Genomic DNA, 20,856 nt, shown 5'->3' on the forward strand with positions numbered 1-20,856 from the left:
AGCTGCTCAGGAGGCTGAGGCAGGGGGATCACTTGAGCCCAGGAGTTCGAGGCTGCAGTGAGCTATGATCATGCCACTGCACTCCAGCCTGGGTGACAGAGAGAGACTCCATCTCAAAAAAAAAAAAAAAAAGAAAGAAATTTCAGGCTGGGTGTGGTGGCTCATGTCTATAACCCCAGTGGTTTTTGAGAGGCTGAGGCAAGAGGATCGCTTGAGCCCAGGAATTCAACATCAGCCTGGGCAACAAAGCAAGGCCCCCTCTCTACCAAAAAAAAAAAAAAAAAAAAAAAAAAAAATACCCAAGCACGGTGGCACACATTTGTTGTCCCAGCTATTGGAGAGGCTAAGGCAGGAGGATTGTTTGAGCCCACGAGTTGGAGCTATGATCGCACTGCTGCACTCCAGCCTGGGCAACAGAGACAGACCCTGCCTCTAAAGAGAGAAAAAGTGGAGGTTTTCTGATTGTTGTTATTCAGGTACTGCGAGGCCAACTGGTCAGGATGCAACCGCGTCTTGGAAAGAGAATTTGTTACTCACAGTTCCCGAAAGAAGAGGATGCAATGCCATGGAAGGCCACAGGGGGAAGCACTGGGACTCGTCAGGAGGCTGAGGGAGAGAGGGAAAAAGGGAGCGGGGAGAGGCTGGAGACTTTATTGTGATTTTCATGCGTCGGAATGTTCTAGGCAGAGTAAGCTGGCTTAGGATTGGCTTGTTTGAATTATTTCAGTGGGCTCTGGGGCATAGGGGCTGCCCCTTATCGTCAGGTGCCAGGGTCTGGGGTGATGAGGGCAGGGGATAGTGGGCTGGAGTGTGAGAGCCCCAGAGAGGAGGTGGCTGGGGTGTAGGCTCTGGACTGGTTGGTTTGCATTTGGAAGGCAAGTCCCGAACCATCTCTAGGAATTGGTTAGAATCAATCTAGGAATTGGGAAGGGCCGTCTCCCTGGGGTCAGCCAGGCCCCAGATGTCAGAGCATCAAAAATACAGAAAATAAGTCACTGGGCGCGATGGCTCACGCCTGTAATCCCAACACTTTGGGAGGCCGAGGCAGGTGGATCACGGGAGGTCAGGACTTTGAGACCAGCCTGGCCAACATGATGAAACCTTGTTTCTACTGAAAATATAAAAATTAGCCAGGCATAATGGTGTGCACCTGTAATCCCAGCTACTCGGGAGGCTGAGGCAGGAGAATCGCTTGAACCCGGTAGGTGGAGGTTGCAGTGAGCCAAGATCGCTTCACTGCACTCCAGCCTGGGTGACAGAGCGAAACTCCGTCTCAAAAAAAAAAAAAAAGTCACAGTTAATACACATTTGGCTTCCAGAACGTGGCCATTCATTCTCAAGGTGCCTGACAGAAAAGGCTGGTGCATTCAAACCAGTTTGAGGAGTGCTTCACAACGGGACATTTCTAGGGGGACCAGCAGGGTGGAAGGAAGCCAGCAAGGCATACGGCAGGCCTGGGGGTTAAGGGGATGGCGAGGCATTGTCACAGAGTGGGCAAGGGGAGGGGGCCGCCTAGTTTCACTGTAGAGGCAGCAGAGAAGGGACCAACCCAGGCTCTTATGCCTCATGCCCTCTGCCCACTGTTCATTGCCCTGATCAGCCAAACCCCACGGGAGCCCTCGATGTGCCACTGTGGGTGAGTCTTGTGGCCACAGGGCTACAGAAGTGACCACACAGCACCCATCATTGCAGGGGTTTTAGGACGAGGTGCATCCACATGTCTCAGAACAACACAACTATCGTCACCTGGTGAGTGCCAGGGGCAGCGTGTGGCCTCAGGGGTCTGCACCTCTGGGTGTGGGATCTGCCTTTTTTTCATTTTTATTTTATTTTTTGTAGAGATGGGGGTCTCACTGTATTGCCCAGGCTGGTCTCGAACTCCTGGATGCCAATGATCCTCCCACCTTAGCCTCCCAAAATGCTGGGATTATGGGCATGAACCACTGTACCCAGCCCCGCTTGGGGAAAAAAAAAAAAAAAAAAACCGATTGGTTGTTTTAGAGCAGTTTTAGTTTATAAAAATACCGAGCAGATAGTGCAGAGAGTTCCCATGTGCCCCTTCCATGCCCAGGTTCTCACGTTATTTATATTTTGCATTCATGTGGTATGTTGGTTGCAACTGACTCAAGTCCACGTTGATACTGTTACTGACTAACAGCCATAGTTTCCATTAGGATTCTTGGTGTTGCACATTCTTTGAGTCTGGACAAAAGTATAATGAATGTATCCACCGTTGGAGTGTCACAGAGTGGTGTCACTGCCCTAAAATTCCTCCATGCTCCCCCTGTTCATCCCTCCGTGACCTTTGGCAGCCACGGCTCTTCTCACTGCCTCCACAGTTCTGTCTTTTCCAGGCTGTCTGTAGTTGGAGTCCCAGTGTTGCAGGCTTTTCAGACTGACTTCTTCCACTTCACAACCAGCATTTAAGGTTCCTGCATGTCGGTTGGGCACAGTGGCTTACGTAATCCCAGTGCACTGGGAGGCCGAGGCAGGAGGATCATTTGAGCCCAGGAGTTCCAGATCAACCTGGGCAACATAACAAGACCCTGTCTCTACAAAAAAAAAAAAAAAAAAAGCCAGGTGTGGTGGTGTATGCCTGTGGTCCCACCTACGTGGGAGTCTGAGGCAGGAGAATCGCTTGAGCCCGGTAGGTTGAGGCTGCAGTGAGCCAACGTCAGGCCACTGCACTCCAGCCTAGGTGACAGAGCGAGACCCTGTCCCCCCAAAAAAAGGGGAGGGGAGATTCCTCCATGTCTTTTTGTGGCTTGAGAGCTCATTTCTTTTGCTGAATTGTAGCCCATTGTATGAATGTGTCAGTTTCTTCACACGTAGGATCCTGAGAGGCTCCTCAGTGGAGGGAGGGAGTTGGGGACAGGGTCAGACCCCACCCTTCCTGGAGCCTTGACCTCTCACCTCTTGTTAGTCCCCACAAGCTGAGGGCTGCCATGCAAATTCACTGAAATCACATCTAAGCAGTGCCTAGGAATACATTTCAGTTCCTCTTCCTCTCTGAGGTCATCAGTACGACATTAATTGGGGTCGTACAACTTAGCCCTGGTCCGACATATGTAGCCTATTCCTGTTTTCTCCTGTGCAAGTAACACAGAGATTCATTGTCATTGTTTACATCGGCTTTTAATAAAACTGCTGAGCAATTTCACCATAGAATGTCCATTTTCTTTCCTTTCCCGTCCCCTCCTCTCCCCTCCTCTCCCCTCCCCTCCCCTCCCCTCCCCTCTCCTCTCTTCCCCTCTCCTCTATTCTTTTCTTGTCAGGGTCTCTCTCCATTACCTAGGATGGAGTGCAGTGGCACGATCATAACTCACCGCAGCCTCGAACTTCTGGGCTCAAGCGATCCTCCCACCCAAGTAGCTGGAATTCCAGGTGTGCATCACCATGCCCAGCTAATTTTTAAATTTTCTGTAGAGACACAGTCTTACTACGTTCTCCAGGCTGGTCTGGAACTCCTGGCTTCCAGTGATCTTCCCACCTCAGCTGTTTTTAATATGGCTTGTCTTGTGTGCATTACATTATATACCCAGACCACCCGTTCATTGCTGTGTGAGCATTTGCTGTGTGGCAGGCTGTGATATAGGTACTGGGCTATGTGGTGACCAAAGTCAACACAAAATTCTCCCCAGGTAGAACTCGAGGAAGACTCTGGGTGACACAGGAGCTATAGAGGTTCTGAGCAGAGGTAGATGCAACCCAGCACTGGTCTCCTGAGGCCATCCTGGCGTCATCCCAGCTCTGAGACTCAGCCACAGTCAAACTGCCAGTGGCCCCAGTGTCCTCCCAGCAGGTGACCAGGGGGCTCAATGGCTCTCCAGGCCAAAACATCAGTGCCTGGCATCCACACCCGAGATAAAACAGTGATCTTGAAAATTCAGCATGTGTGGCACACACCTGTAATCCCAGAGTCAGGAGGCTGAGTCCTGAGTCAGGAGGATTGCGTGAGCCTAGGAGTTCCAGACCAGCCTAGGTAACATTGCAAGACCCCATCTCTACCAAAAAGTTTAAAAACTAGGCTGGGTGCAGTGGCTTATGCCTGTAATCCCAGCACTTTGGGAGGCCAAGGCAGGTGGATCACCTGAGGTCAAGAGTTCGAGACCAGCCTGGCCAACATGGTGAAACCCTGTCTCTACTAAAAATACAAAAATTAGCCAGGTGTGGTGGTGAGCACCTATAATCCCAGCTACTTGGGAGGCTGAGGCAGGAGAATGGCTTGAACTTGGGAGGCGGAGGTTGCAGTGAGCCAAGATCGCACCATTGCACTCCAGCCTGGGCAACAAGAGCGAAACTCCCTCTCAAAATTAAAAATGAAAATAAAAGATTAGCCAGGCATGGCGGTGCATGCCAGTGGTCCCAGCTACTCAGGAGGTTGAAGTGGGAGGATTGCTTGAGCCCAGAAGTTGAAGACTGCAGTGAGCTGTGATCACACACTGCACTCCAGCCTGGGTGACAGAGCAAGACCCTGTCTCAAAAAAATAACAAAAAAAATTTAGTAGGTGAATGAATGAGAGGGTAGATCCAACGTTTACCATGTCAGACATTTTGCCAAATGGGACCAGGCAGGTGGGTAAACGCCTGAGCCCTGCAGAAATGACACACCCAGCCCAGGGTCTCAAAGTGGCACGGCCAGGAGGCAGGATTGCCACCTAGGTCTCAGTTCAGGGTCCATGTCCTCCCTACCACGTTGCTGCCTCCACAGCGCCATCTCCCTAGGACCCTCCAGGACTTGGAGGAGTTTCCTGTTGCTAAGCGTTAGAGGCAAGGGAGTCTCCAACAACAGGGAATAAGGCTCTCATGGTCCTTGAGGCCAGAAGTCTGAAATCAAGGTGTCAACGGGGCCGCACTCCCTCCTGGCTCTGGGAGAGGATGCTTCAGGCCTCTTTAGCTTCTCTGGTGGCTGCAGATGTGCCCTGGCCTGTGGCCACATCGCATCAGTCTCTGCCTCTGTCGTCAGGGGTGTTCTTCCTGTGTGTCCGTGTCTTCACGTGGCTTTCTTATAACAAGGACACCACTCATGGGATGTAGGGCCCATCCTACTCCGGCATGACCTCATCCTACCTAATTGCATTTGCAAAGACCCTATTTCCAAATAAGGTCACATACACAGTTTCCAGGGGTGAGGATATGGGTATAATTTTGGGGGCGGGGGGCTCAAGTCAGCCCACAGCATCCCCTGTAGAGTCCCGCCTGGTCTGCTTCAAGTCCCACCTGGCCCCTGGCAAGTCCCACTTGGTGACATCTTGTGCCTGGGTCCTTGAGGGCTGCCCCAGATCCACGATTGTCCTGGGGACTGGTAATTCCTCCCCGGATGCCAGCAAAGCGCTCTCCAGCCTCCACGCCTGCACAGTCTCCAGTATGCCTTCGACAGCCATTAGTCACCCTCCATGAGTCAGACCCCTGGTCCTGCCAGGCCGACCTGCTTGGGGCCTCAGCAGTGGGGGGCTGGCAAGGCCAGTTTTCTCCAGCGGTTCTAAGCCGCTCGAGGGTGGTGCCCACACCGGCTTCCAAAACAGGCTTGAGCCAAATCCACGTCATGGCAATAAACGTGCTTCCTGGGGCGACTGTTTGCAAAGGGATGTGATTGTCTTCACTGAGAGCTGGATTTCTCAACCTTGGCTCTGCTGACATTCAAGGCCAGATCGTTCTCTGGGGAGGGAGTCATCCTGTGCATTGAAGGACATTGAGCAGCATCCCTGGCCTCCACCCACCAGACGCCAGGAGCACTCTTCACCCTGCAGGTGTGACAACCAGAAGTGTCCCCAGACATTTCATTGATTAGAGAGGTATTAACAAAATAGCTTCCCGTTATCCCCTGGGGACAGAATCACCCCCTGGGAATAGAACAGCTGTCTTTGAGTTCTTCCCATAAGACCCAATCACTGTTCATTGCAGCCACTGAGCTTTTAGAAATTATCTGTGAGTTCTATCTATTCTGTGCTAACTTAAGAGTCATTTTCTTTTTTTCTTTTTTTGAGATAGAGTCTTGCTCTATCACCCAGGCTGGAGTGCAGTGGCACGATGTCGGCTCACTGGAACCTGCGCCTCCTGGGTTTGATTCTCCTGCCTCAGCCTTCCCGAGTAGCTGGGACTACAGGTGCCCACCACCGTGCCTGGCTAATTTTTTTTTTTTTTTTTTTTTTTGAGACAGAGTTTTGCTCTTGTTGCCCAGGCTAGAGTGCAATAGCACGATCTCGGCTCACTGCAACATCCGCCTCCTGGGTTCAAGTGATTCTCCTGCCTTAGCCTCCCGAGTAGCTGAGATTACAGGCGCCCACCACAACGCCTGGCTAATTTTTTGTATTTTTAGTAGAGATGGGGTTTCACCGTGTCGGCCAGGCTGGTCTCGAACTCCTGACCTCAGGTGATCCACCCGCCTCAGCCTCCCAAAGTGCTGGGATTACAGGCGTGAGCCACGGCGCCTGGCCAACCTGGCTAATTTTTGTATTTTTAGTAGAGACGGGTTTCACCATAGTGGCCAGGCTGGTCTCAAACTCCTGACCTCAAGTAATCCGCCCTCCTCAGCCTCCCAAAGTGCTGGGATTATAGGCGTGAGCCACCATGCCTGGCCCCAAGAATCATTTTATTTTATTTTATTTTATTTATTTATTTTGAGACGGAGTTTCTCTCTGTCTCCAGGCCGGAGTGCAGCGGCGCGATCTCGGCTCACTGCAAGCTCCGCCTCCCGGGTTCACGCCATTCTCCTGCCTCAGCCTCTTGAGTAGCTGGGACTACAGGTGCCCGCCACCACGCCCGGCTAATTTTTTGTATTTTTAGTAGAGATGGGCTTTCACCGTGTTAGCCAGAATGGTCTCGATCTCCTGACCTCGTGGTCTGCCCACCTCGGCCTCCCAAAGTGCTGGGATTACAAGCATGAGCCACCGTGCCCGGCCATCATTTTCTAATAAGAGGAATAAGACCTCAGGCCCACTGAGTATCAGGGTTTGGGCTTCGTGATTTTCCTCCATCATCTCTAAGCCCTCACGGCAGCTCTGCCCATTTTAAAGATGAGGAAACCGAGCCCCAGAGAGACACGTGGATGTGTGAGTTTCCTGAGGTGTCTATAACAAAGTATTACGGGCTGGGAGCCCTCAAACAGCAGGAGTTGATTCTCACAGTTCTGGAGGTCGGAAGTTGAAAATCAAGGTGTGGGCAGGGCTGGGTCCCTCTGGAGGCTCTGAGGGAGAATCTGTCCCAGGCCTCTCTCCCGGGTTCTGGTGGCTTCAGCCGTCCTTGGAGCTCTGGGCTTGTGGCCGCATTGCTCTGCCCTCTCCCTCCGTCGTCACCTGGTCTTCTCCCCTGTGTGCGTCCAATCTCCCTCGCCTTTCTCTCATGGGATCACCTCATCTCAAAATACTTATCTTCATGACGTCTGCCAAGACCCCGTTTCCAAATAAGGCCACAGTCACAGGTTCTGGGGGTAAGGACTTAGACATGTCTTTTTGGGAAGCCACAAGTCAACCCACTACAGGTAGATTCCCCAGGCCACACCGCAGACAGCCACAGCCTAACCCGGGGTTTGAACCCGGCCTGAGCCCCAGCCCCCCGTTCAGGCTGCCTCTCTGCTCTCCCCTCTCTTGCCCGGGCTGCAGAAAGCCGGAGATCAGCACAACTCGCAGCATCGATTGGGGATTTTTTTCTCAGCTCCCCGAAAGGAGAAGTTGAGCTGTTTTGAGGTTTGAGTGCCGCTGGGTGCACCCCCCCCACCCCCGCCCCCCGCGAGGGTTGCAGCCTCGCTGTGCAATGCTGACCAAAAAACAGGAAGGGAGCACTGTGGAAAGCCGGTTCCAATCAGCTGATCTGCCCGCCACTGCAGTTAACTGTTGCCATCACTTTTCACCAAGTCTAGGGGCTGCAGAAGCCATGAGTCTCCCCATCCTCCACATGGCCTCTAGCCTCCCAGTGCAGGCGCTCGTCGACAGCCCAGGGGCTGTGGATAGAGCAGCTCACGGCATCAGCCACAGGGTCTCGCCGCAAAGCACACCCAGAACACACTCCTCTCCCTTCGCCCACAGCCTCAGATCCACCAGGCACTCGCCTTCGTGCCCTTCTGAGAGCAGGCTGAGTCTAGGGGGCCAAAGGCTGGGGTTCCCTTCATCTGTCCTGAACTGTAGCAAGTGCAGCTGTCGGCGTGCATGGGGTTTTCATTCTGAAAGCAGAAATAAAATAAGGATCCTTGCTTGTCAGGCTGTTGTCCCAAGGGTCCCCGGACTCCATGGAGTCTCTGTGGCCCGGCCCACAGTGGGACACAGTGACAGTGATGGGCTGCGGGGCGCAGAGGGACGCCCCCAGCTGGTGGAGCCAAGCTCACCTGAAGTCGTGCCAATGCCCAGGACATTCCAGTGAGGGACTGAGGAAGGGTCCTGAACTTGCCACTGCCCCAGACCCCCCTCTTGGGGCAAAGGAACCTAGGGCTCGTACCCACCTGGACCGGGTCCTGAGCTCCTCCTTAGGGGCCCTACAAACCCAGTCTCATGTTTCCCCCGACTCCCCCAGCCCCTCCGCCATCAGCCAGGCCACTAGCTCTGTTCCCCCACCCACAGTAAGCACTGGGGCAGGTCACCTAGACCACAGTGCCATTATCCACCTCGACCTCTGCCCTCAAGGACACCTGCCTGGGCCACGTCCTTTCCCCCTGAGTCTGTCGGGTGAGACACAGATGGATGCCAGCCTCCACCCAGCGTTGGGGGCATCATCTCATACGTCCTCACCACATCCTGATGTGGGCAGACTGACCACCCCCACCTGACATGTGAGGAAACTGAGGCACACGAGCCACTCAGCAAGGGTGGCAGAGATAGAAGGTTCTGGACCCAGGTGTGTGTCAACTCTATGCCTCTGAAGTTGAGGTTTCTGTTTAAGAGCTTATCGAGATATAATTTACCTATTTACTTATTTATAAATAGATACCTTATATTTATATCTGCAGTTTATAAATATATAGATTAAATTGTATCTGCATTTTATAAATATATAAATTATATCTGCAGTTTATAAATCTGTAAATTAAATTATATCTGCAGCCTCAAATTCCTGGCCTCAAGTGATCCTCCCACCTCAGCCTCTCAAGCAGCTGGGAATACAGGTGCACGCCACTACACCTGGCTAATTTTTTTTATTTTTTGTAGAGACAAGGTTTTGTTATGTCACCAAGGCTGGTCTCCAACTCCTGGCCTCAGGCAAAAGTGTGCAATTCAGTGGCATTTAGTACACTCTCAGTGGTATGCAACCGTTGCCTCTATCCAGTTCCAGAACATTTCCATCCCCCTGAAAGGAGACCCCGTCCCCATCAGCATTCACTCCCCACTTCCCTCTCCCAGGCCCTGGCAGCCACTAATCTGCTTTCTGTCTCTGTGGAGCTGCCTGTTCTGGACATTTCAGATCAATGGAATCTCTCACACTCTGTGGCCTTTTGTGTCTGGCTTCTCTCACTTGGTATCATGTTGTTGAGATTCATCCACGTCGTAGCATGGATCAGTGCTTCCTTCCTTTTCATGTCTGCATCGTATTCCACAGTACGGATGGAGGATGGACCATAATTTGTTTCTCTGCCCACCAGTTGTATCAGCATTTCATTCCTTTGTATGGCTGGTATGTGGTTGGGGTTTTCCTGGACCCCTGCCCCAGCCAGGCCAACCTCCCCCATCAGTGTCCCTCACAAGAACAATGTTGGGTAGTGGGGGGATTGACACTCACACAGAGGATCCCCTGGAGACTGTCATGAGCCCTGGGAAGGAGGAGAGCAGTCCTCTCCAGCAGGCTGCTTCGGGCGTGCTAATGGCTGGAGCCACTGAGGGACACTATGTGGGACTAGGAGCGGGGGTGGGAGGAACCAAGAAGGGGGCAGGTGTGCCCAGGTACAGCAGGGACGTCCAGGTACAGCAGGGACATCCATCTGCACGTCCCTCCCAGCCTGCTGAGAAGCCAGTGGCCAGAGGGAGGCTGGCTTCAGGGAGCAAGGCGGACGGGCCGGCTGGCAGGGGCCCTGGACTCGGGCAGGAGCGTTTGCACGTGGCTTCCCAAGTACGACAGAGAGGGAGTCCTGGGAGCAACCCCAGCCGCAGGGATGTGCCACATCTGAGGCTGACAGCCAAGGACGTACAGGTCCCAAGGGAGGAGGAGAGGGGGTCAGAGATGGCTGCAGGGGAACTGCCTGGAGGCCAGTCCTGGTGAATTTGGTTTGGGGTGCTTCGTTCAAGCAGCTGATGGGGCATCCAAGGGAAAACTGTGCACCAGCCACACAAAGAACCCCACGGCCCCAGCGCTCATCAGGCCTCAGAGGCCATCCTGTTGCATGACCCAGTCAGAGAGGGGTCGGGCAGACAGCAAGCTGGGGTACCTCCCAGCCAGGCACTCACCCAGCCCTTGGCTGTTAGCCATACGGGGAGGTGAGTTTGTCAGGAGAAGTAAGTGTTGAGAGGGGGCGTGTGGCTCCCCTGTCATGGCGGGGCATTTCAGGGATGAGATTCAGGACATAGGCCACAGACCGGAGGAGGCTCAGGGTCAGGACGGGGCCAAGGCCTCAGAAGGCAGAAGTCACCCATGTCACGAGCAGCAAAGGGAAGTCAGCATTTGTTTGAGGAAGAGCAATACCTGCAGTCAGCGCCCATCTGTCTGTCGAAGGGTCCAGGAGCCCCCAATGGCTTGAGTTGTGTCTGTGTTACGTGAATGCAGAGGTATTTGAGGCTGAGGGTCTCTGAGACCACTTGTCACTTCTCTGGGCTGAGGGAGAAGGAAGGTGAGGCGTCAGTGGGCAGCAGGGTGGGCAGCGAGCTTGGGCTCAGGAGGGTCTGGGGCAGCAGCCTGGTGCACTTCAAAGGGAGATTGGAAGGCCAGCGTGTCCAGGGCCGGGTTGGGGGAGCAGGGCCAGGGTCACTGGGTGCCCGTCCTCCTCTCGGGTGGGCGCACTGCTGTGGTGGGGGAAAGGAGGCAGAATTAGGGCTCTCAGGAGTTCCCCCACCTTGCCCTGCCAGCGGTCAAGACTCAGGCTAGCCCAGGCCATCCGAAAGGCTAAGCAGCGGGATGGTTATCCACGCAAACATCCAGGTCACCCATCCACACAGGCAGGCGTGTGTGGAAGACAGGGTGGTGCAAGGACAGAAGGAGGAGGTACAACGTGGCCCTGACCGCGAGCTACCGAAGGTCCCTGAGGGGGGTGAGGTTGGCACCCCGGGCACCACAGGAAGCGAAGATAGAATCAATCTCTGGCTGCCTCTCCTGTGTGGCCTCCCTGGGATGTTTGCACAAAGGTGGGGGGAAGCAGTTTTTGGGGGCCCTGGGTCTGCAGAACAGCCCAGAGGAGGGAATAGGAGCTGGGGCCCGAATGCAGGGCAGGCAGGAGACGGGGCAGGGCAAACCCCACAGGCAATGAGAAAGCGGAATAAGCCGTCATATGGGGTCAGTTTCAGACCTCACAGTCAGAAACCCTTGGGGACAAAGGCCAGGCTTCCTGGTACAACCCAAGTTCCCAACCCCTGCCCTGTTGATATGTGGGCTGGATCATGCTGTTATGGCCAGGCCATCCTGTGCATCGTGGGGGACTGAGCAGCATCCTGGTCCCTGCCCGCTAGTTGCCCATAGCACCCCCGCCCCTAGTCCCGACAACCAGAAACGTCTCCAGATGTTGAGAGGTGTTCCCTGAGGAGCAGAACCACCCCAGTTGAGAACTGCTGTTTTAGGCCAACTGGATGACAAGATAGATTTCACTGTAACAGATGTTCTCTGCCTAAATATTTGTAGATTCTTTGTTTCTTGGTAACATCGTGCCATTGGAGTTACACATCAACCCGACCATATTCGGCACCATTGTGGAGTGGCCGTTGGGGGTGGCGGGAAGCAGTTTCTCCCTCATCCCTTGGGGGAGGTGACTGGTGTGCCTCCTCACCTCTCACCCGTTGCCCACCCAGAGCCCAGGGGACGGTCACTGCCCGCCCACGATCAGGCAAGTCCTTGTGTCACTGATGATGAAGCGGCCCTAGGTGCGTGAGGATCTGGCTTTCCAAGAGCTTGCTCTTCCAGGTGCACTGAGTGACGTCTTACAATGTTGTTTTTAAGACTTGCTCCCCATGACAAAAACCGCAGTCCCTGATTTTAGGACTTCCGCCTGCACTGAGAAGTGACATGCTCCCTGCTGGGGTCTTTTGCAAAGGAATGTAATCAAAGAGTTTTGCCCGTTTTCTGATCCAGGCGAGTGCTGGTTTGTGCGCCCTGGATTCTGTGGTCCTCCCTGATCTCCTGGGGTGACTTCTTGAAACCTGTGCCAGGTGCCGGCTGTGGCTCAGGTCTCCCTCCTTTAAGCATCTCCCCAGCAGGAAACAAGTCAAGAACCACTGCCGGGAAACAGGATCAGCGGCCAGAGATTCCCCACTTTGGCAGAACCATGACACATTTCATTATCGCTTTTGGTTCCCCCAGCTGCTTTTCCGCTTTTTTTTTTTTTTTTTTTAAATACTTCGTCTTTTTAGTGTCTTTTCATTTTTTTTAACTTAAAAAAAAATTTTTTTAGAGACAGGGTCTAGCCCTGTCGCCCAAGCTTAGGTGCAGTGGTCCAGTCATAGTTCACTGCAGCCTCAACCTCCTAGGCTCAAGTGAGCCTCCTGCCTCAGCCTCTGAATTAGCTGGGACTACAGCCACGTGCCACCATGCCAGCAAGGTTTCATTTCCTTTGGTATCTACCAGGGGTTGGCAGACTATAGCCCATGAGTTAAATCTGCCAGTGCCTATCTCTACAAATAAAGTTTTATTGGTGCATAACCATGCCCATGCATTTACATATCATCCCTGGCATCTTTGGCACCATGAGTGCAGAGCCGAGTAATTGTACCCGAGACACTGCATGGCCCACAAAGCTGAAAATATTTACTACTTGGCCCTTTATAGGAATTTTTTTTTCCTTTGTCTACCCCAGTACATCCACCGCTTCGTAGAATGTTCCAGAACCCCATAAAGGTGACCATTTCACAGATGTCTTTTTTTTTTTTTTTTTTGAAATGGAGTCTTGCTTGGTTGCCCAGACTGGAGTTCAGTGGTGCGATCTCAGCTCACTGCAACCTCCACCTCCCGGGTTCAAGCAATTTTCCTGCTTCAGCCTCCCGAGTAGTTGGTATTACCGGCGCCCACCACAACACCTGGCTAATTTTTGTATTTTTAGTAGAAATGGGGTTTCACCATGTTGGCCTGGCTGGTCTCAAACTCCTGACCTCAAGTGATCCACCCACCTCGTCCCCCGCAAAGTGCTGGGATTACAGGTGTGAGCCACCGCACCCGGCCCCCAGGTGTCTTCTTATCTTCTGCTCAGCTCCCCCTTCCCAAATGTAATGAAAGCAGCTTTCCATCCTAGATCCAGACAGCCCAGATCACCAGCTGGAATCTCTGCATTTGTATCTGTGCCATAGACATACATACGTATTCATAAACGTCCGTTTCCCCACACAGAGTCATAAAGCAGTTTGGGGAGTCAGGAAAGGAGGACACAGATAGAGACGTCCCACAGGGTTCAGCAGAGCTTAACTCACTCTGTCTCTCTGCCCCACAGACAGCTGGGAGTGGTGGTACAGCCCATGCATTTGGGACCTGGCTGAGGCTGGCAGGAGCTGTGCAGGGTTCCCTCCTTGCCTTGAACCCCCTCACAGAGCTGAACATCAGCAGGCCCCATCTCTCGGAGGGTTTCCAGCTGCCTCCTGGGCTCTGAGATCGCGTGCATCCTGCCTGCAGGGCGCACAGTCTGCCAGGGACTCAGTGGGAAGAGGATCACGGAACCTGTGGGCCCAGAGTCACCGAGCAGGACCCTGTCATCCTCCTGGGCTCTCACACCAGCCCCCTTCCTCACTGTAGCTGACAGGGCCTGACCAGAGGTGCATGTCCAAGGCCACAAACCCCCTAGGAGGAAGCTGACATCTGGGGTGTCAGAAGTGTGACTAGGAGCTCAGAGGGGGTACTGGAGCTTGCAGTTGGGGGATAATTAAGCCAAAGGGCCACCTCTTTAAAGGAGAGTGAATTACGGCACAAGGACAGGCGTCCCGGAGTCAGGCGGCTGGGAACAAGGCAGTGGTCAATGTGACCCGGCAGCATTCCCAGCCCTGGTGCCTTTTCCTAAGCTCTGGAGACAAACCAGCAAGCCTGGGTGTTCCCCCCACAGAGCACAGAGAGCAGCGGGCGCTGTGAGGGGCAGCCTGGGTGGGAAAGAGGGAACGGAGGGCGGGGTGCAGACCGCAGAGAGGCTGCTCCAAGCTGAAAAGTGGGGCACATCAGAGCCAAAGGTGTCTTTGGTGGGTATGGAGAAGATGGGGGTGCCCTATAGCTGAGTGCTGAGGCTGGAGGCTGCATTGACCCCCAGGTAGAAGGGGCACCCCACCCCCACCCCTAAATCCCCAGGTACTCCCTCGGCCTCCTTTCTGTGCCCTGCCACATAAAACAACACAGCCCTGACGTTTGGAATGATCTAAGGCTATTTTAGACAAAAGGGGAAGTTATATTTTGGGGAATGCTGCATCTAAGAGAAGAGTGAAATTATGGGGTATATTTTAAGCACCATAAAAAGGTCTCCTTGGAATTTGAAGAAGGTTGATTAAAAGCTGAAGTGTAAGGTCTGGGACACCCCTGCCACAGCCCTGCCCTCCCCGAATGTTCTGGGGGTTTTACTGCTCCAGGGTTATGGAGACAGGGGACCCATCTGTCTATCCACGATGTCTGCCTCAATGTTTGGGGCGGGAGTGTGGGCAGGCATCAATCAGCCACAGGGCCTGGCTGCCCATTTGTTTCCTAGTGATTATCCAGATAGATCCGATTTCTGCAGGCCCCACCCTGGGCAGCTCAGTCCCCAATGTCACAGTGCAGTTGCCACCTAAGGTTTCCTTCTGTGTGACTTGGCCACAGCAAGCCAGAACCAGCTCCTGAAACCAGCCCCCTCGAGAACCCCATTCCCGGGAGTGCCCAGAGGCAGCTTGGCATCTTCTGCCCAGCTGCTGACTGGCCCTGTGACCCCGACACGTGGTTCCTCCTGGTAAAAGAGAGAAAGGGATGACTTAGCAGTGGTCAGGCACCAGCACCCAACACCTTCCCTAGAGGGGGTTCTCTGTAAATCCCAGACAGTATCATCACCTCTTTAAGGGAGAGTGAATTACGGCCACATCTGCCTTTGTCAGTGTCATTACAATATTCTCGGCCCGGTGCGGTGGCTCACGCCTGTAATCCCAACACTTTTAGAGGCCAAGGCAGGCTGATCACTTGAGGTCAGGAGTTGGAGACCAGCCTGGCCAACATGGTGAAACCCCATCTCTACTAAAAAAAATACAAAAATTAGCCAAGCGTGGTGGCAGGCGCCTGTAATCCCAGCTACTGAGGAAGCTGAGGCAGGAGAATGGCTTGAACCCGGGAGTCGGAAGTTGCAGTGAGCCAAGACTGCCACTGTACTCCAGCCTGGGTGACAGAGCGAGACTCTGCCTCAAAAAAAAAAAAAAAGAAAAGAAAAGACATATACAGGATTCTAGTTAGTGGGTATGTGAACTGAGGTTCTTGCCTGGGGCTGATTCTGCCATCAGGTGATGTTTGGCAACTGCTGGAGACATTTTTGGTTATCATAGCTGGGGAGGGAGAGATGCTACTGGCTTCTGGTGGGTAGTGGCCAAGAAGCTGCTAAACACCCCACAGTGCACAGGATGGCCCCCCTCTTTAAAGAATGACCTGGCCACAAATGTCAGTAGTGCTGAGGCAGAGAGACCTGCTTTAGTTTAGAGACCTTTAGAGAGTGCTATTGAAAATCTGGTCTGGCGCTCTGGACAGAATCTGCAGGGAGCAGTGATAATTCAGAAGCCACTGGATGGAGGTCGGGCGCCATGGCTCACGCCTGTAATCCTAGCATTTTGGCAGGCTGAGGCAGGAGGATTGCTTGAGCCTAGGAGTTCGAGACCAGCATGACAACATAGCGAGAGCCTGTCTCTGTATTTTTTAGAATGTTTAAAAATGAATTTATTTATTTATTTATTTTTATTTTTTTGAGACAGAGTTTCACTCTGTCACCCAGGCTGGAGTGTAGTGGTGCGATCTTGGCTCACTGCAACCTCCGCCTCCCGGGTTCAAGTGATTCTCCTGCCTCAGCCTCCCAAACAGCTGGGACTACAGGCGTGCGCCATCACGCCCACCTGATTTTTGTATTTTTTGCTAGAGACATGGTTTCGCCATGTTGGCCAGGCTGGTCTTAAACTCCTGACCTCAAGTGATCCGCCTGCCTTGGCCTCCCAGAATGCTGGGATCACAGGCGTGAGCCACCACGCCGGGCCTGTTTTTTTAATTTAAATTTTCTTTTAAATGAAGCCACCACCTGTGTGGAGGGAGCTGTTTGTGGAAGGTGTAATTGTTAATAAGATTGTCTTCCAAGGAGGATGAGAAGACGACAAGGGCAGGCAGCCCCTGGAGAGGCCCTCAGTGCAGGCCGGCCTGAGGGGACATCTCCAGTCCTGCCAAAGTGCCTGGACCGGTTCTCGGCACCTCTCACCTCTCCCCTATAAACCAGAATTTACCAGCTCCAGGAGTTCAGAGGAATGGCCAGGAAGCCAGATGTAGGGGTTTGAGTGCAGGCTTGGCTGCCTGCATGCTGTGTGACCTGCAGCAAGTCACTTGACCTCTCTGTTCTGCCTCCTGATCTCTCACGCCCCAGGGCCTTTGCATGTGCTGTGCCCTCGATCTGGAATGCTCTTGCCACCATCATCCTTTAAGTCCCACCCCAAGGCCTCCATGTCCCTTCAGTGCCAGCGCACAGCACCACTGGCAGATTCAGAGCACAGATCCAGGATGACGGGCAAGCATGGGGTGTGGCTCCCACTGCCCTGCACCCTGAGGCTCTGAGCAGGCTCTGTTCAGCGACCCTGTGTTTCTTACAGCCGGCTTCCGGTGTTGGCTGAGGAAGAGCCAGGAATGAGCAAGTGCTGAGATGGAGTCACAGGACACCAAGGCAGCAGGGAGGCCAAGGAAGGGAGCCTGGGCAGTCCTCCTATGCCTGAGTGCACTCCCATCCTTACTCTGGAACTGCCACATAAAGAAAAGCAGAGATGCCCAGTGGTTCACACCTGTAATCCCAGCACTTCAGGAGGCTGAGGCAGGAGGATCACTTGAGCTCAGGAGTTTTTTGTTTGTTTGTTTGTTTGTTTTTTGTTTGTTTTTGACACAGAGTCTTGTTCTGTCACCCAGGCTGGAGTGCAGTGGCGCAATCTCAGCTCACTGCAGGCTCCGCCTCCCAGGTTCATGCCATTCTCCTGCCTCAGCCTCCCAAGTAGCTGGGACTACAGGCACCACCACCACGCCTGGCTAATTTTTTGTATTTTTAGTAGAGATGGGGTTTCACCGTGTTAGCCAGGATGGTCTCGATCTCCTAACCTCATGATCCACCCGCCTCGGCCTCCCAAAGTGCAGGGATTACAGGTGTGAGCCATTGCGCCCGGCCAAGCTCAGGAGTTTGAGGTCATCCTGGACAACGTGGCGAAACCCCGTTGCTACAAAAAATACAAAAATCAGCCAGGCGTGCTGGCGCATTCCTGTAGTCCCAGCTACTCAGGAGGCTGAGGTGGGAGGATTGCAGGCCCATGACATGTCAAAGGCAGGATGTGTAAACCAAGATGGAAGTGATGAGGAGCAGCTTGTGCCCAACTGTCAGGAGCATCAAGGGGCTTTGTATCACATGATCCCTCTGGGCTCAGGGCAGTGCCTGCTGTGGCTTCCCCAGACCCAAGGAGGATGCCACACAATATACCGTTCAGCGTTGGAGTGAGCGCCCAAGACAGGCTGGGCAGCCACTGCTACTGCTCCTTTTCAGAGCAGAGTGGATTCAACAGAGATTATTTAGCCATAAAAAGGAATGAAGGGCCAGTCAGTCAGGCTCATGTCTGTAATCCCAGTGCTTTGGGAAGCCAAGACGGGAAGATTGCTTGAGGCCAGGAGTTTGAAACCACCTTGGGCAACATAGTGAGACCCCATCTCTACAAAAAATAAAAATATTAGCCAGGCATGTGCCTGTAACCCCAGCTACTCAGGAGGCTGAGGCAGGAGGATCGTTTGAGCCTGGGAGGCAGAGGTTATAGTTAGTGAGCCATGATCATGCCATTGCATTCCAGCCTCGGCAACAGAGCAAGACTCTGTCTCAAAAAAAAAAAAAAAAAAAAAGATAGATAGATATCTAAATGTATATCTCCTTTATGCTAATTGGTAACAGTCCTCATGGTGAGTGTTGAAGAAATTGGCTGGAGTGGGTTTATGGCGGCAGCTCTTGGAGTATATGTTCTGGAGAGAGAGAGAGCGAGATATAACAGCAGATAAGAGCAGCTTAATCCTGCCATGGTGGCACATGCCTGTAGTCCCAGATAACTCAGGAGACTGAAGCAGGAGGATTGCAAAGCCCTGGGATTTACAGGCATGAGCCCTCACACCCGGTATGGGGTTTCTTGTTGTTGTTTTTCAAGAAGGAGTCTGGCTCTATCGCCCAGGCTGGAGTGCAGTGGTGTGATCTCAACTCACTGCAACCTCCACCTCCCAGACTCAAGCGATCCTCACACCTTAGCCTCCCAAGTAGCTGGGACTACAGGCGTGCACCACCACACCCAGCTAATTTTTGTATTTTTAGTAGAGATGGGGTTTTGCCATGTTGTCCAGGCTGATCTCGAACTCATGGACTCAAGCCATCCACCCGTCTTGGCCTCCCAAAATGCTGGGATTCCAGGCGTCAGCCACGGCACCTGGCCTGTTATTTTTAACACACCCGCTTACTTGTACTTGGATTGTCAACTTTTTCTCTTCCTCACCACAGCCCACTGAAGGGACACAGCAGTGGTCCCACACTGGGGTTCGGGAGATGAGGGCAAACTGAAATCTTGGTGATTCAGACTTTCTTTCCCCACTACCATAAGTGAGGGAACTCACACTTACAGCAGATATATATTCCAAATATATATATATATATCCAAGAGCTGCCGCCACAGGATGACGGGTTGCTGACCACAGCTCTGGAGAGTGGGTCCAAGGGGAGCCTGGGGGCCCCAAGAGGCATCTCCCACCCCAAGTTTACAGAGAGAGGCAGTGGCACCTGCAGGGAGGGCAGAGAGGTGCTGTGGTAGCTACAGACCCTCCTTCCAGCCCTCCCTAAGGAGGTTACCTTTCTTTACATGTGCAAATGTTCACTTTTGCCGCATTAAAAGTACTGGAAGGGCGTGGTGGCTCACGCCTATAATTCCAGCACTATGGGAGGCTGAGGCGGTTGGATTGCTTGGGGTGAGGAGTTTGAGACCAGCCTGGGAAACGTGGTAAAACCCCGTCTCTACTAAAAATATGAAAATTGGCCAGGCACAGTGCTGCGTGCCTGTAGTTCCAGCTACTCTGGAGGCTGAGTCAGGAGAATCACTTGAGCCCGGGAGTTGGAGGTTGTGTTGAGCCAGGATCGTGCCACTGCACTCCAGCCTGGGCGACATGAATGAAACCCGTCTCAAAAAAAAAAAAAGTACTGGAAGTCCTTGCTGTTCAAGTCCCTGTGGTTTGGGGATTGTGTGGGGAAGCAAACGTCATCTCAAGATGAAACCTTTCCTAATGAGCTGAATGCTTGCAGAATGAGCCTCCACTCAGACTCCCCTCTCAGCTTAGCCTAAGGCTGGCTCCTCCCATAATGCAAATACGGTGCAAGCTGGTTGCAAAGTGGGGTTGAGAATCTTTCTTGCAAAAGATGCATGATTTCAGGAAGCCATCAAAAGTTGCCTGGAGGCTAGGCGCAGTGGCTCTTGTAATCCCAGCACTTTGGGAGGCAGAGGGGGGCAGATCACCTGAGGTCAGGAGTTCGAGACCAGCCTGGTTAACATGGTGAAACCTCGTCTCTACTAAAAATACAAAAATTAGCTGGGTGTGGTGGCATGCACCTGTAATCCCAGCTACTCAGGAGGCTGAGGCAGGAGAATTGCTTGAACCCGGGAGATCGCACCTCTGCACTCCAGCCTGGGCAACAGAGTGAGACTCTGCCTCAAAAAAACAAGTAATCTGGAGAATCACTCCCCTCATACCTCCTTAAGTCTACATAGAACAGTCTCAAAAATCATTCCTACATCACAGCCAGGTGTGGTGGCACATGCCTGTAATCCAAGATGCTCAGGAGGCTGAGACAGGATGATCACTTGAGCCCAGGAGTTTGGGACATAGACACAGACAGCCAGTGACAGGCAGGTATCAGTTAGCAGGCAGGAAAGAGGTTCAACCATGGTGGACAGAGCCTTAGGAGCTAATGAGGCCATGATGCTGCTAACTTTAAATGACATCATTCAGGGCCAGTTGCAGTGGCTCATGCCTGTAATCCCAACACTTTGGGAAGCCAAGGCAGAAGCTCACTTGAAGCCAGGAGTTCAAGACCAGCCTATACAACAAAGCAAAACCCCGTCTCTACAATAATTAAAAAATTAAACAGGCGTGGTAGTGCGAGGTGGTGCTACTCAAGAGGTTGAGGTGGGAGGACTGCAGGACCCCAGGAATTGGAGGCTGAAGTGAGCTATGATCACGCCACTGCTCTCCAGCCTGGGGGACAGAGCAAGATCCTGTCTCAGTAAATAAATGTTAAATAAGTAAATAAAATGAAAGGATTTTCAGCTTGGCTTGCAAGTATATAAAGCAAGTTCAGTTCCTTGCTTTATACACAAGATACACCTAAATCAAAGAGCTTCAGGAAGTTAAAAACAAAGGGAAAAGCAAGCACAGGTGTACCAGGCAGTGAGAAACAGGAGATAGCAGAGCTGCAATTCGGACGTAGTTCAGGCCTCTGCACATTACATGTGGCAAAGATTGGTTATGATGCCAAAAGCCTCACTTTGCAATAAAGGTATAACACTT

At 52.8% G+C, this 20,856-nt stretch overlaps 1 protein-coding gene across 3 annotated transcripts in view; it reads left to right on the forward strand.

Annotated features, from left to right (window-relative positions):
- Window positions 1-20,856, forward strand: part of MYO9B (myosin IXB) — a 136,437-nt gene that overhangs the window by 26,111 nt on the left and 89,470 nt on the right. The window lies entirely within an intron of this gene.

This window comes from Pongo abelii, chromosome 20, assembly GCF_028885655.2.
Source record: "Pongo abelii isolate AG06213 chromosome 20, NHGRI_mPonAbe1-v2.0_pri, whole genome shotgun sequence".
Lineage (NCBI taxonomy): Eukaryota > Metazoa > Chordata > Mammalia > Primates > Hominidae > Pongo > Pongo abelii.